Below are 10114 nucleotides of genomic sequence, written 5' to 3' on the forward strand. Positions count from 1 at the left end.
GGTTTACATAATTTTCTGCGAAAGTTTTGTCGAACGGATATTTTTCCAGAAGAAATCGAGAGTGCAGAAGAAGTTGTCGAAGAAATTAATGACGATGATAATGCTGAAGTACTTACAACCCAAGAACAACAAAGAGAATATGCCAATGAGTGGAGAGAGACAATAGCATCAAACATTTGGACTGATTCACTTGAGAATGCTACATGAGATATTATTTTTATAAGTTCTATTTCTTTTATAACTTTTGAATTCTATTCTCTAGGATTTTCAAATCCACTTTGTAACAACCTGTCCCGTGGACCCTACTAGCCCACCGCTAGCTGCCCCAACGGACCGTCCGTGAACCCTACTAGTNCACATTGAGAATCAAAAACATTAGCCATGCAAAAAATATGGCACACGTACTTAATAACATTAGCCATGCAAAAACATGAAAACCAAAAAGGCTAAAAATTTTGAAGAGACTCAAAGTTAACAAAACTAAGATTAATGTATGAACTAGACTAAATTGGTGATAACTTGTCCTGTGGGAAGGTTGTTAAAGGGTGGGGACCAGGGTTCGAGGAACGCCTGGCGCACCAATAACCTACTGTGGATTTGGATGAATAGTTCCATTTGCCCAGTGAGGGGTTAGGATCGATGCCCTGCAGGGCCAGCTTCGGGCCTATGGGGGCAAGCTAGCGGTGGGCTAGTGGGGTCAACGGGACGGGTTGTCACACACTTTCTTTGACTTTCAAATCCACATTATTTGATTTTCAAATCCATATTATTTGATTTTAAAATCCATGGATTCCATGTGGATTTCCAAATCTTATAAGGATTTCTAAATCCATTAAAATCAATGATCCAATAACCCCCCGTAGTTTCTAAATAGTCACTACGGTAAGTGACTATATAGCGACAATAAACACTCAGTTACTAATTAATCACACTATAGTCACCCCTTAGTCGTATTTTAACGACTATATTACGACTACTTACTGACCATATAACGACTACATTATATGGTCGTACCGTAGTCGCTAAAAGGCGACTATAAATACGACTAAATAAATTAGCGACTATCGATCTCCGACTGCTTGAGTTAGTCGCTATTTGGTCGTAAACACAGTTTATGCGACTACAAACCGACTAATAGTGTAGTCGCTAACCGCCTGTTTTCTTGTAGTGAGAGTTTCAAATCTGAAAGACTAAAGGATATTAAAATATAAAAGTCAGAAAATTCAAAACTCAAAATATTGATGCTCAAAAAAGTTTTTGTGAATGAATGAAACAAAATACTTCGACACGTTTTATACAGAGATTAGAGTAGCTCAATGTAACATTAAAATCGATAATCAATTTTTCCTAAAATATCTCAAAATATATAACCAAATTAAATATATTTACTTATATAAAATTTTGAATTTATACCCGTTTTTGTAAGTAGCTAAGATAACTACATATTTTGGTAAGTAGCTAAAATTTCGTATATGTGATAATTTAAATCTTTCAAACTAAATCAAGAAAATATATGAAACATGTAGAGTTTTGTATCACAATAATTTACTAAATAAAAACGATTTTGCTAACTTACTGAAATTGTGGTCGTATTTAACTTGCTAATTAACAACCAACTTAAGGTTGATTAGATATTTGATTTGATATCATTTGATAAGGTAACATTCGAGATATCAACTTAATGATTCATTTTTAATTGGAATTTAAATATGGATAGTTTTCTATATTGAATTATATGTTATTTAAGTTTTGTGATTAATGTTCCATAATATTGTTATTAGCTATGGAAGTTACTAATTATCACCGATACTGTTTTGCTTTTACTTCCCTAAAATATATATATTTTTGTTTGACTTTTATTGCCTATAATTGTGGTTGATTCTGTTTGGATCCAAGACTATTTATTCTTGATCCGCTTTGTAAAACACGATCCGAATTAACAAAAACCGGGTCACAAACGGATCTACGTGTTTAACATTTAAAATTACTTTATTGTCCTTCTTTTATTGTATGCTTTGAAATATATTCAAGGTCAATTTATCTCATATATTCTCAAGTTTTATTTTACCATGTAAATAATGCTTTCCTTTTAATAGTGTAGATTCAGAAACTGAAAAAAGAGAGACAGTTTGAAAAAATTCAAATAATTTTGACCTTAATAAAATTAGTAATAGCAAAAAGTTATCGAGCTCAGGTATAAAAAAACTATAATTTTTTTTCTCGTGTATACATTTACCCTTTTTTTAATATAGTGTTAAATTAATTTAAGAACAAAATAAAGTTTATTACAACCGTGAGTTGCGAAAAGGTTTTGAAAATAGATAAAATTTACATGAGTATACTAGAGCCCTGTCGATGCAAACCAATCTCGTAAGCTTGCTTCGGACCGCCTATCCCATGCCTTCTGTATAACTAGAAGCTTGTTCAGAATTTGTTTCTCAAGCCAAGCGATGAGACTGGTGACCGGTGTTGGCTTGGTGCCATGTTTTCTTCCATTGTGCTCCCACCAGAGACATTGAATGGAGTTGAAAGTTGTAGCAAATTAAGAAGGTGTGGACTACTATTTTTTCCAGGCTGTAGAAAAGGACCCTTGGAGCAGCCCAAACCGCCGAAGAGTAACTGTATCTGAAAAACATATGGTCCCTAGTCTCCATATGCTTGTTACACAATAGACATGCTAATATTGAGCCCGTATTCCAGTGTATCGTGCGATCTGTAGTTGAGAGACGATTCCAAATTTTGTTGCTACGGAATATTGGTTATACCTACAAAATATTAGTAACTATACATGTTAAAAACTCTAGTGGAATCTTGGCGTCGCATGAGGGAACCAAACTCTGTCATGCCAAGGAACTTTTTGTGAAATTATCCGAGTATGAATCCAGGTTTCCTTTGTGGAGAAACATGCTTTGTAAGTGTCACCCTTCCCACGCCATAACACAATATCTAACGTTTCCATATTGCAGCTCTGCCTCTGCTGCAATAAAAATTCTCAATCCGGTTTAGACCTTTATAAAGGTGCATTCGTCGCCTTCGAGACCTCCATGCCTCAGCCAAAGAAGCAGTCAAGCTGATTCTCATATCAATAATCCACCCCGACCAGTAATATCCATGAGAGGAACAGTTCTCGAACTAGAAAGAGGTTAGTACCCCATTCCCGACCTTAGTTTTACAGAATGACTTAGTGATTGCCCTTTATTTGAGAAGCTTGTGCTGTATCCACGACCCGGTACTAGTGTTCTCTCGAACAAGACCAGAAAGACTCACGCTTAAATAAGTTGGTGGAGGCACAATTAACCCACAACGAATAACTATGCGAGACAATTCTCCATATCAGTTTCAAGCAATAAACATTATTGGCTTCCGTCAAAGACCTTAGGCCTAATCCTCCCTCATCCTGCGGCTTGCAAACATCCTCCCAAGAAACTTTGGCTTTGTGTGGGTTTAACTCAGGGCCAGACCATAGAAACACAGAATATAGCTTATCAATTTCTCGGATACATGCTGATAATAGATTTTTACACCAAAGTATCAATTCCCTGTGCAGTTGTAGTACAAAGGGTTATCAATCCAAATAGTTGTATGCTAGCAGATAGGATGCAATCAAAGCAATGCAAGTCAAGCCAAGCAATAATGGGAGTTTTGTCTAACAACCTAAAATGAACAAAAATAAAAAGAACGAAATAAAGAACTACATGACCATGGTACACTGTGCAAGCAATCCTGTACCGGATCGAGTAGGGGATCGGGTAACAAGAAAATAAGAACAAAATGAAGAACAACTCGAGGCACAACACAAAGCACCTGATCGAGTACCAGGTCGGGTTGGTGGTCGAGTTGATATTAAAACTGCAAACAATCTAAAACATCCTAATGGATTAAGAACACTAACTAGCCTATCCCATCCCTAAAAACTTTGGTTCATTACTCAAATTTCAAGGCAACAAACATAAACCCAAAAATAAATAAAAATTGCAAAATCCGAAATATGAAAAAGAGTTAAACGTTTTATTATAAAGAACCAATAGCAAAATGTAAACAAAATTCAAGTTGAAAGAACTACAAAGAAATGCTAAGTTCTAAAATTTTCCCCAAAAAAAGTGTAAAAACGGTTTTCGCCTCCTCCCTCTTGAAAATGGGTTAAGAGGGAGTTTATATACGGAAACCAATTGACCTAGCTGCACCAGATGGTATCCGAAGCATGCTACACGAGGCTAGGGTCGAGCTCCACTTCGGGTCCATGGTCGGATAGGCGATCGGGTGGTTCAATTCTTCGATCTGAATGTATGTACGTTCACTAAAACAGGAATAACTCTTGAACCGCACGTCCGATTGGCTTGAAATCACCACCATTGGAAAGCTAACTCTATTTCCTATAACTTTGAGGAATAACTCAGAATATTAATCTCAACAGAAAAGCTTCATTTGTGTCGATCTTTGAGGGTATCGTCATGAACTCGACTGGGTGCTCTTTGGCAATGGTTTGGTGCCTCCCATTTCCTTCTTGATGCTTCAAATTCTCTTGTGTAAACCCCATAAATGACACCAGATCCTTCCTTGTGATAGGTGCAACTCGTCAATCTTTCCTTTTGCTCATTTTAGGCTTCAAAGTATCTGTTTTTATCCAAAATGCAACAATGCAACACCCTAAAACACTTAAATGCAAATATATACGGTTAAGGATCTAAAAACACTAAGGAAAAACTCTTAACAATGCAAAACATGACAAAAAGATGGTTAAAAAGGTGTAAAATAGAGAGACATCAACACCCCCAAACTTATCTCTTGCTAGTCCTCTAGCAAGAAAGTAAGAGGATGAGGTTTGAAAGTGTGGACTCATAACCTCACAGTATCAAGCGAAGGATTCAAGTTATAGTCCTTAAAGATAGTTTAACGGTGCTAAGATCAATCAACATACCTACAAATATTTCTCTACACTTATTATAATGCATCGATCTAGTTCATCCTCCAACTAATAGTAAAGACTTGCAATTCCAAAGAACATCACTTTCACATTTATTAAAGTGTTTTGTGAATTCTTGCAAATGGAAAGTGAATCAAACTCAATCGGTTTTAAGGGTAAGGCTTTTGGAGGTAGGATTCAAATAGTATTTTCAGATGGCTTACTCTCAAACAAGAACGAATGCTAGACAATTGTGAAAACTATCTAAGACTAAGTGCAATTGGGACATACAAAGCTTAGCTTTTGATGATCTATCCTCCTAGAAGTTTTTTAATCTGATTCTACCCCTTTCTCATTCCCTCTTTTTTTTATACAACACCCAAAAACATAAACCGTTAACACCCTTGATCTTACCCTTTTTTTTTTTTTTTTGCAATCCCTAAAGTATTAACTTTGAACAGCTAGCTCTCTTTTACAACTTTTTTCTTTCTCTGCCATACTCCTATTCTTTTTGTTGTCTCTTTTTTTTTTTTCTAGGAGACTATAGCAAGACTTTTTTATTTTTAACTTAGAGACTTAGAGCTAATTAAACTGAACCTTAGGGACTCTCTTCTTTTTATTTCTCTTTTGATCCTCAACCCAACCCCAAGTAAACATGCTAACCACCTATCTTTCAAAACCGATTCTATTAGCTAGTTTTAATGGTTCTAAACTTAGCTAAAATAAGAGCCAGTTCCCTATCGTTCTCAATACTCTCAAGGTTTCACAACCTATAGCATTATCAAAACTAAGAAGGACTCACTCAGCAAATCACAACAAGGCTTAAGAGAAAAGGTTTGGGTTCAAGTGTAGAGAAAACAATTCGGGTTAAACGAAAAGATTGGCGAAAACAGAGTGTTAACCCGAGTTTAGAGTTACCATGAGCAACCATTCAAGTTCCATAAGCAAGATAATTGAAGTTTAGGTTATGTCCAATAATATAGAGATGCTACAATGCTCAAGCAAATTTCATACAAGTGGAAGAAGCTTTTAAAAGACAAAAGGTTTCAAACAAAGATTCTTCATTTTTTCCAGAGATTGATCAAGCAACAATGAACTGTGACTAAGGGCTATAACTTTAATCCTAAGGTTGAACTTAAACAAGGTAGTTTCAATCATTGCCCCCTAAAATGCATATGCAACAGCCCTATATGAAACAATCTAGACTCGATCATATCATACTAATGCAACTAAATAAACACTCTACTTTTTATAATTTTTTTTTTTCATTTCAAAGTTTTCAACATTTTTTGGGTTTTTCTATGAAAATAGATGCAGACTCAAATGAATAAAACTATCATGCAAAATTTTGAAATAAGAAAACAAAACACAATGTTAAATACATTCTTAGACTCTTCCCTAAACTTAAATTATACAGTCTCTTGTGTAAATAAAAGTTTGAAAAATGAATATGAGAATCACACAAAGAAAACAAAACACAATGCAATGGTATAAACAATAGTGTGGATGAAGGTGATACATCATGGGTTGGTGAAGAAGGAAGTCACAGCATCTTCCATGCTTCCCAATATATACTCAGACTCGTTCACAGCTTCAGTGGTTGCTGCAGTTGGCTCATCAGTGAGCTCAGTGATATGCGCGGACCTGTTGCTCAGACCAACATATGAGTCATGCATCGGGTAAGGCATCGAGTACCCCAACGGGTTAGGCATCAGATAGGCACTAGCTTATTCAAATATCCCCTTAACACTTAATGTCTTTTATTCCTGGAATTCAAAAACACTAAAGAAAAGAAATCAAAACAAAAAACACTTAAACCATATTTTCAAGGATACCTTTGGTACTTCCTCCCAGGTGAGCTTGTTTAAAGTCACTAAGCTTGACTGTGCACACTTCTCATGCTTTGGAAGAGTCATAGAGAGGTGATAAAGTCCTCTCTATTCCCTGAGATTTCATTTTTCCTCTCTTTCCAGGATCAATGCTAAAAGAGTTGTTCCTCCTCTTTATACTCAGCCCTTGCTTTGCTTTCTTTGAAGAAGAACCACTGATTTTCCTTTAGAGTGTCTTGATTTTCCCACTCATCTTCTTCATGTTAGCTGTCAACTCCCTCACAGAATCCTTGAGAATGTTAATAGTTTGAAGTGTTGACAACCCATCAGATGCGAGATTTCTTGGCTCTAGTTGTTGGGGAAGCTTGGGGATTGAATCTAGGCATTTTGGGAGAGCTGGAGCATGACCCAACCATGGACCCGAACATGAACCTGACCATGAGGTTTGATACTAGGATTTTTGTATGTATCCTAGCAGGTTCAATTAACCTTATGTGTTGTAGTACTTAAGATGTCAATCCAAATGGGATGATGCTATCACTCAAGATGCAATCAAGCAATCACAAGTAAAGCCAATTCAGAGAGTGGTTTTATATCTAACAATCCTAGAATGATCAGAATACAAAACGGAAATGAACTACAGAACTAGAAACGAACATGCATGACATGAAACGAACATGAATAAGTAAAAGTAAAAACAATTCTAAGCATGAACTAGATAGCAAGATCAGAAACGGTCTCAAGAATGCAATATCAATCAGAAAGATAGAAGTCCTAAAGATGGGAGTAATTGATGTCGGCGGAGTCTCCTAGTCTACAGACTGTTTAACATGCCACAAGCAAACTATCCCTAAACAATGAACATCACGACTTAGCTAATCCAATCTCTTGGCATAAGCTACTCAGACTCAACCACTTCCAAACCTAGCTCTCGCTAGAGAAACATGGTCGAGCAGGCATGACAAGCCAGTTCATTCATGTCAATGAACACCCTAGTGATAACAAGATTTTCACCCAGGGTATCAATTCCCTATGCAGTTGTAGTACAAAGGGTTATCAATCCAAATGGTTGTGATGTTAGCAGATAAGATATGATCAGAACAATGCAAGTCAAGCCAAGCAATGGTGTGAGTTTTTGACTATCAACCTAAGGTAAACAAAAAGGAAATTAAAAACAAGAACCACACAACCTAAGTACACGATGCAAGCAATCGAGTATCGGATCGAGTGGGTGGTCGGATAACAGCAGAATCAAGAACACAAAGATGAACAACTTGAGGGTGTACACGAGGCTAGTGATTGAGTACCAGTTCAGGTAGAGGATCGAGTTATTGACAAAAGGCTTAAACAATCAAACACGAAAGCTCCTAAGGATAGGGTAATCGACTCATAAGTGTTCCTGATGAATTTGGGATGTCTCACATGCCTCAAGCAAAATATTCCCTAAACAAAGAACCTCTAAACCTTGCAAATCCACTCTCGTGGTAAAAACAATCAACCCTAATCACTCCCCTACCCAAATCTCGTTGGAGAAACATGAATAAGCAGGCATTAAAATCCGATTCATTATTGTCAATAAACTCCTTACACATCTAATCCTTAGGCCAAGTGAGTAAATCTCTAGCATTGGTTGGTTCAAGCTTTTCAACAAACATCTCTCGATGGCAAAACACCCTAGATCTAATCTCAACCTCTCGGTCTGAAACTAGCATTAAACATACCAATCTAGAAAGAAATTTTCATAAAAACAATCAAGCTAAGACATCCTAATCGATCAAGAACACATACTCGCCTATCACATCCTTAGAAACCTTGATTCAGTACTCAGTTCTCCTGGCAAACAATATAAAACAGAAACGAATAAGAATTGCATTCAACTAAAAGGAAAACTGAAGTAATGAAAAAATACAGAATCGCAAATGAAAAAGTAGTTAAAAGATGTAAAAATAAAATCCTAACAAAGCTTGAAAAGTGTAAATCGCTCTCTCTCTCTCTCTCTCAGAAGCACTTGCTCTCTGGGTTCGTGAGTGTCTGCGGCTTTGCTAGGGCAAGAAAAAGGAAGGAGGTTTATATATGGAAACCCTTTTGACCTAGCCGTTCAGTTCTGCCCGAAGGTCTGCTCAAGGCTATGCACGAGGTTCTAGTCGTGTGGATGCTCGGGTAGGGTTTTGGGTTGTTTTTCCTGCGCTCAGATCCTCTTCGGTCGGATTAAGGTTCGGACTGTTCTTCTCGCACGATCACTCCATCGGGTAAATGTTCGGGTTTTACCTCATTCTTCCCCTTTTAGGGCTCCAAAGCACATGTTTTCATCTAAAATGCACAAATGCAACAATGCAGCACCCTATACAGCCTAAATGCAAATTCCTAAGGTTAAGAACCTAAAAATGCTAAGGCTAGGGTATTTATAATGCAAAACATGGATGAAAATGGTGTCTAAAACATGTAAATTAGAGAGTTATCAACACTCCCAAAGTTATCTCTTGCTAGTCCTCTAGCAAGGAAGTAAGAGGATGAGGTTTGAAAGTGAAGACTCATAACCTCATAGTATCAAGCGAAGGGTTCAAGCTATAGTCCTTAAGGATAGTTTAAAGGTGCTAAGATCAATCAACATACTTACAAATATTTTTCTATGCTTATCCCCATGCATCGATCTAGTTTATCCTCCAACTAATAGTAAAGACTTGCGATTCCAAAGAACATCTCTTTCATTAAAGTGTTTGGCGAATTCTTGCAAATGGAAAGTGAATCAAGCTCAATCGGTTTCAAGGGTAAGGCTTTTTGGTAGGTAGGTTCCAAACAATATCTTTAAGTGGCTTACTCTCAAAAGAAGGAATGTTAGACAGTTGTAAAAACTATCTAAGATTGAAAACAATTGAGGCATTCAAAGCTGAACTCTTGATTATCTACTATTTTCTCATTCACTTTCTTTTTATCCAACACCCTAGAATAAAACTGCCTACAACATTGATTTTAACTCCCCAGTTTTTTTTACAAACCCTAAAGTTTTAACTTTGAACAGCTAGCTCTATTTTACAACAAATTTTCTTTTTCTTTGCTATACTCCTATTTTTTTTTGTTTTTTTTTTTTTTCCTTTTCTAGGAGACTATAACAAGACTTTTCTCTTTTTTTTTTTACTTAGATACTTAGAGCTAATTAAACTGAACCTTAGGGACTCTCTTCTTTTATTTCTCTTTTGATCCTCAACCCAACCCAAATAAACATGATAATCACCTATCTTTCAAAACCGATTCTATTAGCTAATCCAAATGGTTCTAAACTTAGCTAAAACAAGAGCCAGTTCTTTGTCGTTCTCAATACTCTCAAGGTTTCACAACCTATAGCACCATCAAAACATGAAAATGCCTCACTCAACAAATCATA

This window comes from Camelina sativa, chromosome 17 (genome assembly GCF_000633955.1).
Source record: "Camelina sativa cultivar DH55 chromosome 17, Cs, whole genome shotgun sequence".
Classification (NCBI taxonomy): domain Eukaryota; kingdom Viridiplantae; phylum Streptophyta; class Magnoliopsida; order Brassicales; family Brassicaceae; genus Camelina; species Camelina sativa.